This window comes from Battus philenor, unplaced genomic scaffold (genome assembly GCF_028537555.1).
Source record: "Battus philenor isolate CCGP_79_NKW_IND1 unplaced genomic scaffold, ilBatPhil1.0.hap1 SCAF_25, whole genome shotgun sequence".
In the NCBI taxonomy this organism is placed as follows: domain Eukaryota; kingdom Metazoa; phylum Arthropoda; class Insecta; order Lepidoptera; family Papilionidae; genus Battus; species Battus philenor.
In genome coordinates, this window is record NW_027181688.1 from 1,130,615 (window position 1) to 1,144,039 (window position 13,425).

Consider the following 13,425-nt stretch of genomic DNA (forward strand, 5'->3'; position numbering starts at 1 on the left):
AACTGCGTTCTTCGGGCACACGGCCGTGAGTGGAGTAGTTATAACATATAATAATTTTAATATAAATTTGACAATATTTTTGCAGTGTTCCACGGAAATATAATTATTTATATATATACAAAATCATGCGAAAGAAATATCTCCCTAATAATTCTCGACTTGGACTTGATGGCGACTTTTATTGGTTGAAAATTGTTTTTACAGTTTCAAATCGGTGTAAATATGGGATTAAACTTGAATATACACACTTCTACTATGTAAATCGTATTGTTATTACTTTCAAGATCTACCAGCGGAAGAAAGCCACAATGACAAAAACACTAACTCTTTGGTGATCAACTGTATAATGTCTTTTAACTATCTTGTTAAATACATTTAAATTGTTTTAAAAATGTATATTTATATATACATAATATATAAAAATGTATTAATCTCTTCTTCTTCCTTCCTTTTTCCCTTTATTTGGGGTCGGGTCTCCTTATCAATTTGCGCCAGGCCACTCTATCCTGGGTTGTCTCTGCATCAAGTTGAATGGTTTCCAGTTCCTTTCTGATATTAGACCACCACGTAGCTATTGGACGCCCTCTCCCTCTTGGGAATTCAGGGAGGCTTAAGGCAGTTTTTACCACGTGGTCATCTGGTTTTCGTTGAATGTATGATAAAAATATATTAATCAAATGTATTAAAAATTTAAATAATTTTTTAATACATTTAAAAAGTTCATTAAACATTAATTGCAAAATAAATCACATTGTCGTGTAAAAGATATTTTAAGTGTTAATTTAAAATGTTCTAATAGTATATTAAAGGTTTTGGAACTGACAACAAACAAAAATATATCTAAGTTTGTTGTGGATTCTTCACTGATCAGGGTGTGTTTGAAAACGTTGTAGATTTATAACGAAGGAGTTCATTATAGGTAAACTCCATTTGAATCTGATTTTTTATCAAATTCGAATCTATATTCAAAAAGGAAAATTAATAATACGATGATTTGATTTTTATAAAATGTATACTCTTTATTTATTCTTCTAAATCAATGTCATCCATGTCCCAGACAACACAAACGCAGTCTTGTCAACGCTTTTTTCATTTCTCTAAATAATCAGAATTATCTTATTCCATTATAACCTTTCTAGATCATCTTTGATTCGGTTTTCATCACCTAAATGGTGTCAAAATGGCGTTAGTAACATAACTTTCATGTAGTCTGAAATACGGTGGTTGCGAAAGGATATGGGTCGAGTTTTTTCGAGAAAAAAACCAATGACATCGACCAATCGAAATACGACGCGTTTGGGATACAAAACATCATTCAAAATAGTTTTGGCTAAGCCAAATGATTTACCAAAACTACTATTGAGGTCTCCAATTGTCAATCGACCATTTTAAAGTACCAATTCTTTAATATTTTCTTATATTAAAGAAAGTATATATAAAAAAAAATATATAAAATAATTTTAATAACAACACCGTATCCTAGGATGTCGCTGTTCGATATCCGTAGCATTAGACATAACATGAACGCCACCTTGGGCGATGTTACAACCGGCGCGCCTTTCTTCCGATCTCGGGCCCTGGGATAATTATTTATACAGGATGATTGTTTATAGGTATAACAGCTTACATAGCTAATATACAGCTCATTTGTCAGCGAAAAACTAAATATTTTAAATCTATTTCTGATCACATTATTATAATTGATCATTTCTTTTATGGCCCTCGCTTTTGGAGGCCTCTCGTACCCCTAATTTGTTGGGATCAGGGTCTTTGATTACAAATAAGTTTTTTAAATTTTTATCTTAATTCTTCACTCACTTTCATTCTTCTCAATTTCTTTTGTTCTTACCTTATTTCTATCACAATATCTTTCATTCCTTCTTGCTTTCATCGCTTTCCTTCCATCATCTTATTACTCTTAGGTGGCTTAGTACATTTCTAATTGATCATTCTTAAAAATGTTACAACATTTTTTTTTATATAGGAATTCGATAGAACAGTAACTTTTATCGTACTCCTTCTATAGTTTGCAAGCACAGGTAGTAAACAATATTTATTTTAAATAAGTTGTAATTCGAATTTATTTGTTCAACCGACAGCGATTGGGGCCGAAAAGTTCTCGACATAGATGCTGCATGGACAAGTCCAACAATAGGTAGACTGATCACATATTCAAGGTGATGGAAGGTCGCTGATTATATGAAGGGAAAGCCTATGCTTTGCAATGCACTACAAAGCATCTGTTTTATTTATTTACTTTATTGGAGATAAACAGTAACAAAAGGCAGTAAGAAAGTACAAGCTTAGAAGCTTAGAAATATAAAATCAATTACAGTTGTTACCTTATAACTATCTCACTGAGAACATATAATGATTTATAGTCAAACAATGAAAAAACAAATAAAAACATTACTAAACAGGGATCAAAGACTATGGTTTATATAACAAACCATAACGGTTAAAATAAACCACTAAACAAAAATTCTTATAATTTGCATTCACAATAGAAATAGCTAATAAGAAAAGGACTAATATATAGCTACTTCCGCTATGCATCAGTAGTCATGCAATGAAGTGCACCTCCCGCCAGCCCACTGATAAAAGCGTTTATTAGCGGGCTGGCGGGCGGTGCACTTTATTACACGACTACTGCTACATAGCGGAAGTAGTTATATATTAGTCCTTTTCTTACTTAGGATGGACTTCCGCAATGTAACGTCTGAATCTATTATATATTGAAATGGTCATTATATTTTTTTATTATAATATATTTAATTTTTATTTCAAGCAACCATATTTAATATATTCAAGCAGGAAACAATATCAGGTCATTTGACACGCTACGGTACAAATAAAAATTGGTAAAAAAAACTTTTAAGTTAAACGGTTTTATTTGATACCCATATTGTGGTGGTTGTGGAAAAATATGTACCTAGTCCGCCATATTGGAACGGTGTCCATCTTGAATTTTAAATTTTGACATAATTATCGTGTTTTACTAGTGTAGCCCTTTCATTTGATACCCATATTGAGGGGGTTAAGGAAAAATACGTAATCCGCCATTTTGTATCGGCGGCAATCTTAGATTTGTAATGTTATTGATTTTATTATATTGTATTGTCATCTAAATTAAACGTGTGTACCAAACTTCAGATCAATCTGACAACGCGAAGGTGCTTAAATTTCAATTTCTAATATTGATCCAAATAAATTCCGTACGGGTCGAACTAAATAAAACCGTTTAATATAAAAATTTTTTACGGTACTCCACCTAAAAGTGACAAAGTTAAACAGTCTACCAGTTTCGATATTGCTTTGTTGTTTTATAGTCTATAGTCTTAAGTTATAACCAATAAACGAAAAAAATCTATGAAATATTTCTAATATAATAGTGGGACCAAAAAGTAATGTCGCTTTCTTAAGTTAAATCCACACGACAACATTTTTAATATTACCATCCAGTATACAAAATCAATGCCAGTGCGGTTACAAATCAATATGGTTTTTCTGTAAAATGTGTCGACAGAAACGACATTACTTTCCGGTCCACCTGATAATTACAAAGATTGCCCCTCAGACTTCTATACAAAGTCTCATTTGTGTGTGTGTTAAATGCATAGAACTGTTTTATCATATTTTCTCTTTAAATCTACTAGATGGCGCTAGTCGTTCAACCTGATGTAGTACAGTTTTACCGACATTTTGTTTTACCATTCTGTAAAATATGTCGACAGAAAGGACATTACTTTCCGGTCCACCTGATAATTTCAAAGATTGCCTCTCAGACTTCTATACGAGGTCTCATTTGTGTGTGTTAAATGCGTAGAACTGTTTTATCATATTTTCTCTTTAAATCTACTAGATGGCGCTAGTCGTTCAACCTGATGTAGTACAGTTTTACCGACATTTTGTTTTACCTTTCTGTAAAATATGTCGACATAAACGACATTACTTTCCTGTCCACCTGATAATTTCAAATATTGCCCCTATGACTTTAATACGAAGTCCATTTATGTGTGTTAAATGCATAGAGAACTGTTTTATCATATTTTCTATTTAAATCTACTAGATAGCGCTAGTCGTTAAGCCTGATGTAGTACTGTTTTACCGACATTTTGTTTTATCTAAAAACCAATAAGTACGCGTGTAAAATGTGCACTAAAAATAAATAGCTATATATAAAGCATTCAGTTTCTGTCTGCCTGGACCTTGAAGAGAAACCTAACATCGTTTTTAATCTGAAACAATTTTCGTATAATAAATCGAGTGTTTAAAATATATAACAACCAACCAGCCAAATTACAAAGGCCTTAACAAATGAAACCTTTTTAAGTAGATCACTTTTAAAGTTGTCGGGAACGCTAATTGCCTAATCTTATGCACTAAACACTTAATTCACTTGTCTGTCCATCACCGTCTAGTAGCTGACTCGATCATGACAGTTGACGTACGTCTACTTGCGTTACTCAAGCTATAGTGAAATCACAATTAATTATACAGTCAAAAAATAAAAAAGCAAGTTAAAAATGTGACCGATACACGAACTCACGGCTTAAAAACAATATTCGGATTTTTATATCGTACATATATTAAAAACTGAAACGGATTAGGAAATACTAGGGATATGCTTCTATGTGATTTCCAATAGGATCGAATTTTTTCAACAGCCCCCGTATTTGAAAAAATCACACATTATTTTAATTTTATTTATCAACACTTTTTTTGTACACCATACAAAATAAATAGAGAAAAAAAGAAACAATTCATATGATACGTGGTCTTATCGATCGAGGTGATCTCTACCAGACAATCTCTGGATGGAGATGAGAGACATGAAGGAGAGAGCAGCTTAGGGTGTACAAACATGCAGATATATACATTACTATACACACATACAAGAATACTTACACATATATATATATATATATATATACACTGGCACACACACACACACACACATATATATATATATATATATATATATATAGGATAGGTGGTACATGCCTATATATATATATATAGGCATGTACCACCTTCGTCTTCATCTACACTTTCCATCAGATGAGATGTAAGACAAACGCCTATTCCATTTTTCCAACTATGTATATATATAAATGTATATATATATATATATGGGAAAGGTATTTAGTTTTATGTTTCTCTTACATTATTATTAGTATCTTTTATGCCTCCTTTTATTCCTTCACCACTTCAAATATATCATCACAGCTTAGTCACTTTAAATTTATTTTATTAATATGCTGTATTTTACATTTCTGACGCTTGTCATAACATTTATAATAGTTTGATCGATTTTCGTATTTAAATATATTTACATAACATCTTGAATGTTGATGAAATCAAGTGAATTTTTAGTATTGTTATCATTGTCAACGTTTCAGCCAAAAGATATCTCTCAGTCACATATTTTCGAAATTTACTTGGAATCTTCTAGCATTCATTCAGTATTTCGAAGACCTCCTACTTCTTCTGTCTATCCTGGACTAAAGACTTCACTCCAGAACTACAGCCCCTAGCGGTCATCTGTTACATCAACAATTGATTAAACAATTTCATTATTATATTATACATATATTTTGTTATATGTAATGATATTAAATAAAAAATTACACGTTCCTCTGTCTTTCTAAGAAATCTTCGATTTAAAACGGTACGATTTTTTGTCTTGTGCTTTCCGGGACATTTCAAATTAATAGAAACAGCGGGAAGTTGAATCGATATAATTCGTCGTGAGATGTCTTATTTATCGAATCGTGATTTCCTTTTAAATTGAACTTATGATAATCCGGGTGGAGTTTCCAAATAGTTTTTTTAAAAAGAAACGAATCACACACAAAGCGGATCAATGATAGAATATCGATGTATTTAATTATTTGAATGGAACACTCTAGAATTACATTGATTTGAAAAGTACACCTATCCCCCGATTTACACGATAGATACGTTCCTGAGCAAAACGTGTAAATCGAAAATTAAAAATTTTCAAGTCAAAACCGTGTAAATCGAAAATCTTGCAGAAAATTCATAATTTTGCTATTTAACAGTTGTGATTTTTTTCAATATTTTTAGGTGTACGCAGAAATAAAAATAAAATGCATTGACAAGTTAAAATATTTAATATATTACGGCTTTAATCACAGCCGTTATTTTATAATGATCTAAATTACGCACTCACTTGTAATTTACCAATATGGAAAATTAAATCTTTCTGAAACTGTGAAACTTTTACTGAAATACAATTTTCCGTAGATAAAACTTTAATTTTATGTGCAGAAATACAGACACAGTGTGCGTGTGCAGCAAGTCAGCACATAAGCTCGGGATTCCCCGTGAAATGTGTACACAGCACACGTGTTCAATCACAGTAACATTTAGTAGAGTGCGATAAAAACAAAAAAAAACTTTTTTGGAAAACCGTTAAAAGCGAAAACGTGTAAAACGAATATCGTGTAAATCGGGGGATAGGTGTATTTAAATTTTTATTTTGGAAGCAATTGGAGCAGAAAGATTCCTGAATGACCTCTCACAAGGTTGATAGACGACATAGTAAAAGTCGCTGATTGTCGCTTGACGCGTGCAGCACTGAACAGGTCAACGTAGCGATCTTTCTGGAACGTCTATACGGAAAAGTAGAACAAGTTTATTTTATTAATTAAGTATTGATTGTGACTGCCATTAAGTCTTCGTTTCAGCCCATAAAAGCCTACTGCAAGGCTTAGCAGGTGGATTGGGGATCGCAGTGCGGTATTATGGTACGCAGAGAACATTGCTGCAATTCCTCTGGAACCTTATTTGGTGAGTTGTTGCAATCCTATATAATTAATGCACAGACTAAATTACAAAAGAATATATATTATATATGAATTAAACAAGACAAGGCCTCTCACTAGACGAATTGACGACTTAGTGAAGATCGCTGGAAGTCGCTGGAAATGACTAGAAGTCGATGGGAGTCGCTGGAAGTCGCTGAAAGTTGCTGGAAGTGGCTGGAAGTCAATTGGTTATTGAAGATGGTTTTGTTAAGGAATTTATTTACCTTCTAAAGGATTGTATTTTGGGTTCAGTCACTCCTTCATATCTAACACCGCACCAAACCATTATTGAAGTCTTATGACATCACTGTTGTACTTGTTGTTTTCAGCATAGATACGGTTAATATATATATATATATATATATATATATATATATATATATATATATATATATATATATATATATATATATATATATATGTATATACAAGTGAATGTAAATATGTATGTATATATATATATCTTTTTGCGTACCACTAAAGTAGATGTTTCAAATTTACAACCGTAGCAATAAATAACTCAAAACGTTCCATTGTTTACAAGTAACAAGTAAAATATAATACAACAATGGTCGTAGATCTGGATATCTTATATCTCTATTAACAACATATATCAAACGTCTTACATATATCAATCTGCTAGCTTCTAGATTAAGTAATTCTAAGTTAAGTAAATATTACAATGCAGTTATAGATTGTAAAGAAACAATAGGCTTTAAAGATAAAAATAAAATTAATTTATTATACATTTGAACTTTTAACACAACTCTTATTGATTTATTTATTTAATCTATTTCATTAAACGGTTTTATTTAGTTCAACCCGTACGGAATTTATTTGTTTATTTATTTGGGTCAAAATTAGAAATTGAAATTTAAGCATCTTCCCGTTGTTAGATTGATCTGAAATTTGGTACACACATTTAATTTAGATGACAATACAATATAATAAAATCAATAACATTATAAATCTAAGATGGCCGCCGATACAAAATGGCGGATTACATATTTTTCCTTAACCCCCTCAATATGGGTATCAAATGAAAGGGCTACACTAGTAAAACACGATGATTATGTCAAAATTTAAAATTCAAGATGGACGCCGCTCCAATATGGCGGACTAGGTACATATTTTTCCACAACCACCACAATATGGGTATCAAAAAACCGTTTAACTTAAAAGTTTTTTGAATGTATATATTTTTGACTCTACTCTGCTTCGCATGGTGTTATAGTTGTGTAGAAGAAGCAGGAAGAAACTCCACAACAACATAGTTTAATAAAGTATAATAATACATATTTATACATATACACTTTATATATAGCCTTAATGAAATCAAAACAAACAGGCGAAATCGCTGCCGAGGATTCTTGTCATTAAAATATTCGTTTATTGAACAATAAGCCTTTTTTTTTTCAATTTATTTTGAATTCGTTTTGAATTTTCTAAATGGTAGTCCAATGTTTTGTGGAATTTCAATTAAAAATATCTGATTCTGAGTAATTTTATATTCGAAACTTTGATACAGACAGTTTTTCACGGTGACTTGTAAATAAAGGCAACGGGAAAGTAATATCGTTTCTTTCGACATACTTTACAGAAAAACCGATTGATTTGTTACCGCTCCGGCATTGATTTTGTATACTAGATGGCAAAAGGTTGATGACGAAGGTGAATATATTGTTGATTAGAAATAAAAACTTGTTAAAAATAATAAATAATAGTGTATTATACACTATGAACGGCTTCTATTTTTAAATAGAAAAAAAAAATTATTATAATTATAGTAAACGTATATATATATATACGATAAATTAATAAATAAAACCAAAAAGCTTACTGGTAACTGTTTAAACTTTTAAAAATGCTATAGATTTAGATTCCTCGTCATATTTCTGCCGCAGTTCAAATTGCTGAACGGCTTCTGGTTAACACTTCAGAAAGCTATGTGAAGAAGTTAAGGAAGAATGAGAGAACTGCGTCAGAGAAACTACAAAAAATTTAAAATTATATATATATATATAGCGCTTAACGCTTTCTCAATAAGATTTGCGACCCTAAACCTTTCGTTACTGTAAACAAAAGTGACAATACAAATTGTTATACCACCAAACAATTACGTAAAATCAAATTAAAAATGTCAAATATATATGTACTCTTTGCAGACGGTAGTCTTTGTCCTTAACTAAAAAAAAAAACAATCATAGGCCCAGTGTTATCAATTCAATGATTTAAAAACCTAAGATTTGAATTAATAAACACTTTTGCAGATTAAAAATATAATTGTTAACAAGGATATCGCAGAATAGTTATGTATCTTACCATAAAAAAGTACAGTCGGTATCGTATTATGGAACAAAATGTTACAATGTGGCCTTCAATTACAAAACCGTTCCAAAATCTCCCAGCCGCATCTCGCAACGGCCGCGTCTGACTTGAGTGTTGGCGCCTTTCGTTTCCAGTGTACGCGATAAACTCAACCGTACAAGATGCCCATAGATTACCTTGCGTACAGTCAACGCGGTAAATAATGCTGCACGATTTTAACACGTTCACTGCGGCTTGAGGCCGATTCAGCCTCATGGTAGACTTTGCACTGGTGCGGCGCGTAAAACTCGTTTTCTCTCTAGTGCGGCGGCTGTTTACACTCAACCGAAACATGAGGCAGAAAAGGCCTCAACCGCACTACTAGGAAGTTCAGCTTGAGGCTGATTCGACCTCAGCCGTACCAGCTGAAAGTTCTTCAAAATTGGGCCCGCAGTGAACGTGTTAAATAAATATTTATAAAATTTATTCTACAATTTTATTGGTTATCGATGTAAAAGCATGTTTAAAGCATTCAGTGCTCAACACTCGGATCCGAATGCGCATCCCGTACATTTTGTAGTAATAAAAAAATTTTCGGCGTTGTGAGCGATGTTTTGCGTGTATATTCTGTAGAAATATTTATTAACCTGTAAAGGCATGAAAGAGTTGTTAGTTACCATATAAAGACTCTCGTGAAGCAAATATCTATGATATTAGTGAATAAACTACAAAAGAAACCAAGCGGCATTCGCTCCAGATTAGGCAATATATCATAAAAATGTTTTGTTTCACGCATCGACAAGTGTCGATGTTTGTCTTTCGCACTCATAGAAAGCAGTATAAAGAATTGTCGTAAACTTTGTTTATATATTTATTTAATATTATTTATTGTACACGTTAAGATATATTTAATAAGTTTCACAATAATATACAAAAAAACACAATGGGCGGTCTTATCACACAAGCCAATCTCTTACAGACAACCATAGTATGGAAAAGGTAAAAGTACTAATAATAGGTAGTTTACGTGTACAAAAAAATACATATTTACAAACAAACGAACATAAACATACATAGACATACATTTATGTCACATGTCAAATGTACATCTACAGATAATATAATATACTATATGTATATACATAGTAAAACGAAAAGAAGGTAATATAATACATACTGTTATAAAGAAATTTAAATTACATTTATAATTTTCGAGAAATATTAATATACACTCACACATACACACATATATATATATATATATATATATATATATATGTGTGTGTGTGTGTGTGTGTGTGTGTATATATATATATGTAGAATACTCTTTAATATATGTGGTAGAAAAAATATACATAGTTGTATAAAATAGTAAACAAAAATGTACAATGGGCGGTCTTATCACACGAGGCAATTTACTGATTATCATAGTATGTATATGCATGCATACTTATACATTAAATACTGTATACGTAATTATACACATTTATACTCATGACTCGGCGACCGCCCCCGCCTAACCTGCTTTCAAGCGAAGGCGGTTTGGAGAGAACCTTGTCACACTTGACCGCCGAGTAGTCCACGCTTCGCACAACTTACACTACACCTCATTCACTACACTATACACCTACACAGGTATAGTCTCTCCATGTGTGTGTGTCTTGTAACTGGGGTACAATCACCCAGCGTAAATTTTTAGTCCGTGGAAACAGATCTCCTGTTTCTAAACAGAAAAAACTAAATTTGGATGAATCTGTACAAAACCTAAATAGGTTGGCAGCATAACATTAAACGCATCAAATGAAAACGTACGTAATTATAAATACAATAATATATAAATATAAAAAATGACAGATACTTTGATCGCAATTGATTTAGAAATAAGAAAGAAAGAGATAAATTTTTTTTTGTGTAAATCTATTGTCTTTCAAATTGAATCTATCTAGATATATATACATATATATATACATATTGAATCTATCTATATATATATATATCGACTTGGTCGATAATTATTACCTGATTCATGTTGCTACAACTTCAGAAAGCGCTAGCACTTGGAGAAGAAGTAGCGGTAGACGCTCCAGCAACGTGTCTGTTTATCAAAAATATATATGTATATACATATATATACATATATATATATATATATATATATATATATATATATATATATATATATATATATATATATATCGATAGATTCAATTTATATCGATATTTATTTATTTACTTTATTGGAGATAGACAGTAACAAAAGGCAGTAAGAAAGTACAAACTTAGAAGCTTAGAAATATAAAATTAGTTACAGTTGTTACCTTATAACTGTCGCACTGAGAACATATAATGTTATATTATGTTGATAGGTCAATATAAATCGTAATAGCTGAGTCAAATAATAGTAATTAAAAAAATAGTTTCGTTAAAAAGTCGCACCTAAATCGGTTGTGCGTATTGTACTACATAGTTGTTAGCATGATCCAAATTTGACAAATCAACGAGGTACAAGGTTTGCCCTATCACGAGACGCGGTACGAGAATCTTGTTCCTTGTCATAAGAGCATTGGACCGTGCGCAGATATGTTTTTATTACATTGCCGGCTGCAACTTTATTAAATATTAACCTATATCACAGATTATAAAGTATTTAAGAGACTGTATTTTGTAATTAATGTTATGTATCCATAATAACAGATCGATTTTTGTGTTACCTTTATCGTTAGAACTTCCTACCTTCCAATGTGAAAGCGTGTAACGTTTTTTTTTTTTAATGACCCTCGCTATTGGGGGCCTCTCGTACCCCTATTTATGGTGGGACAGGGACTTTATTTGCAATTTTATTTTTCACATGATTTTTTATTTTCTCTCTCTCCTTTCATATTTTACTTTCTCTTTCGGTCTAATATCTATCTTTCATGCTACATTTCTACTTTCTTACCCTTTTGTTCTGTTCATCTATCATTCTTTCCTCTTTTCTTTTTACATTTTTTCATTTTACATATTTACTTATTTCTATAATACAATATATATCACATTTGAGTTTTATTTTATCATATTTTGTCACATTTCTTATTGTATATTTGGATTTTTATTTTTTTGTATAACGTTTTTAACTATTTTCTTGCAACAAGCGAGGAAATCTTTCCTAGTTTCTTTTTCGCCTATCTATATAGGCTATTGTCTCCTCCCTGATTTTAAAGCGTGTAACGTTGCAAGTTAACGTCCCATAAATCTCAGATAAAATTTTAACCAAAAAATATGAACACGAGAAACATCTTATAAATCGCAATACAGCAGAAAATTCTTCAACCCTTGGCGGGAAACGGTAACACAGACAAGGTATTACAGACCTGATAGCGCACTCATCGTGTTAATGTAATATCTAAACAGAAATAAGGAGATCGGAAGACTAATCAAAATAATTGACATTAATCAAGATATAGCAGTGCAACTCGAAGAACACATACTGAAATAAATCGGCATTCTATAGATCATATTTTGGCGAATTTTGTAACATTGCTTATTAGCTTTCCATATATCTAAATATAAACACAAGAAATGTCACATAATTTGTAATACACTAAAAAATATTTGAACACTATGGGCACTACATCTCAAGTGGCTTGGGGTCGTGGAAGCGTGCTATTGGTTCAGGGGATCTTTGTTTTTATAACAAACATTCCAATGCGCCCGCGCACCAGCCACAGCAGTTTACACCAGTGCTCGGGAGAAGGATCCTGGCCTCGGTCGCGTTCACTATCTATGTGTCTCACGCACCGACGCACACTCTTTATGTCGGTTGCGTTCACCAGCTACGTGTCTTCTCACGCGCCGGGGCCAATTAGAATTTATGGTATAAATTCACGTCTTGGTCCTTTTCATTCTCTGGGCATCATTTAATTCACGCCACAACCTTCACATCGCCTCGAGTTTAATACTAGAAATTCCGTACAATCCTTGAGGTTGAATTTATATCACCTTGCACCGGAACCAACACATCCTGTAAACTACCGGCGCTCCCTGCTCTCGACTTGCTGCCGCCTGACCAGTCCTGGGAGATCGTGCGGTTGGCTACCACCATCATCAGGGGAGTACCGAGCTGTGATGTAAAATTAGACCAGACCTTCTACTAGCCCATTTTAATTAAATAAATATATTCTTCTTCTGTTGCCGAGATGCTGTTTTCTTTCTCCTACCATCAACAGTGCCACAACTTTGTTCTAACATATAATCCACTATGATGATGTTTGCTATAATAACCTGAATGCAGATCTATTCAAAAAAT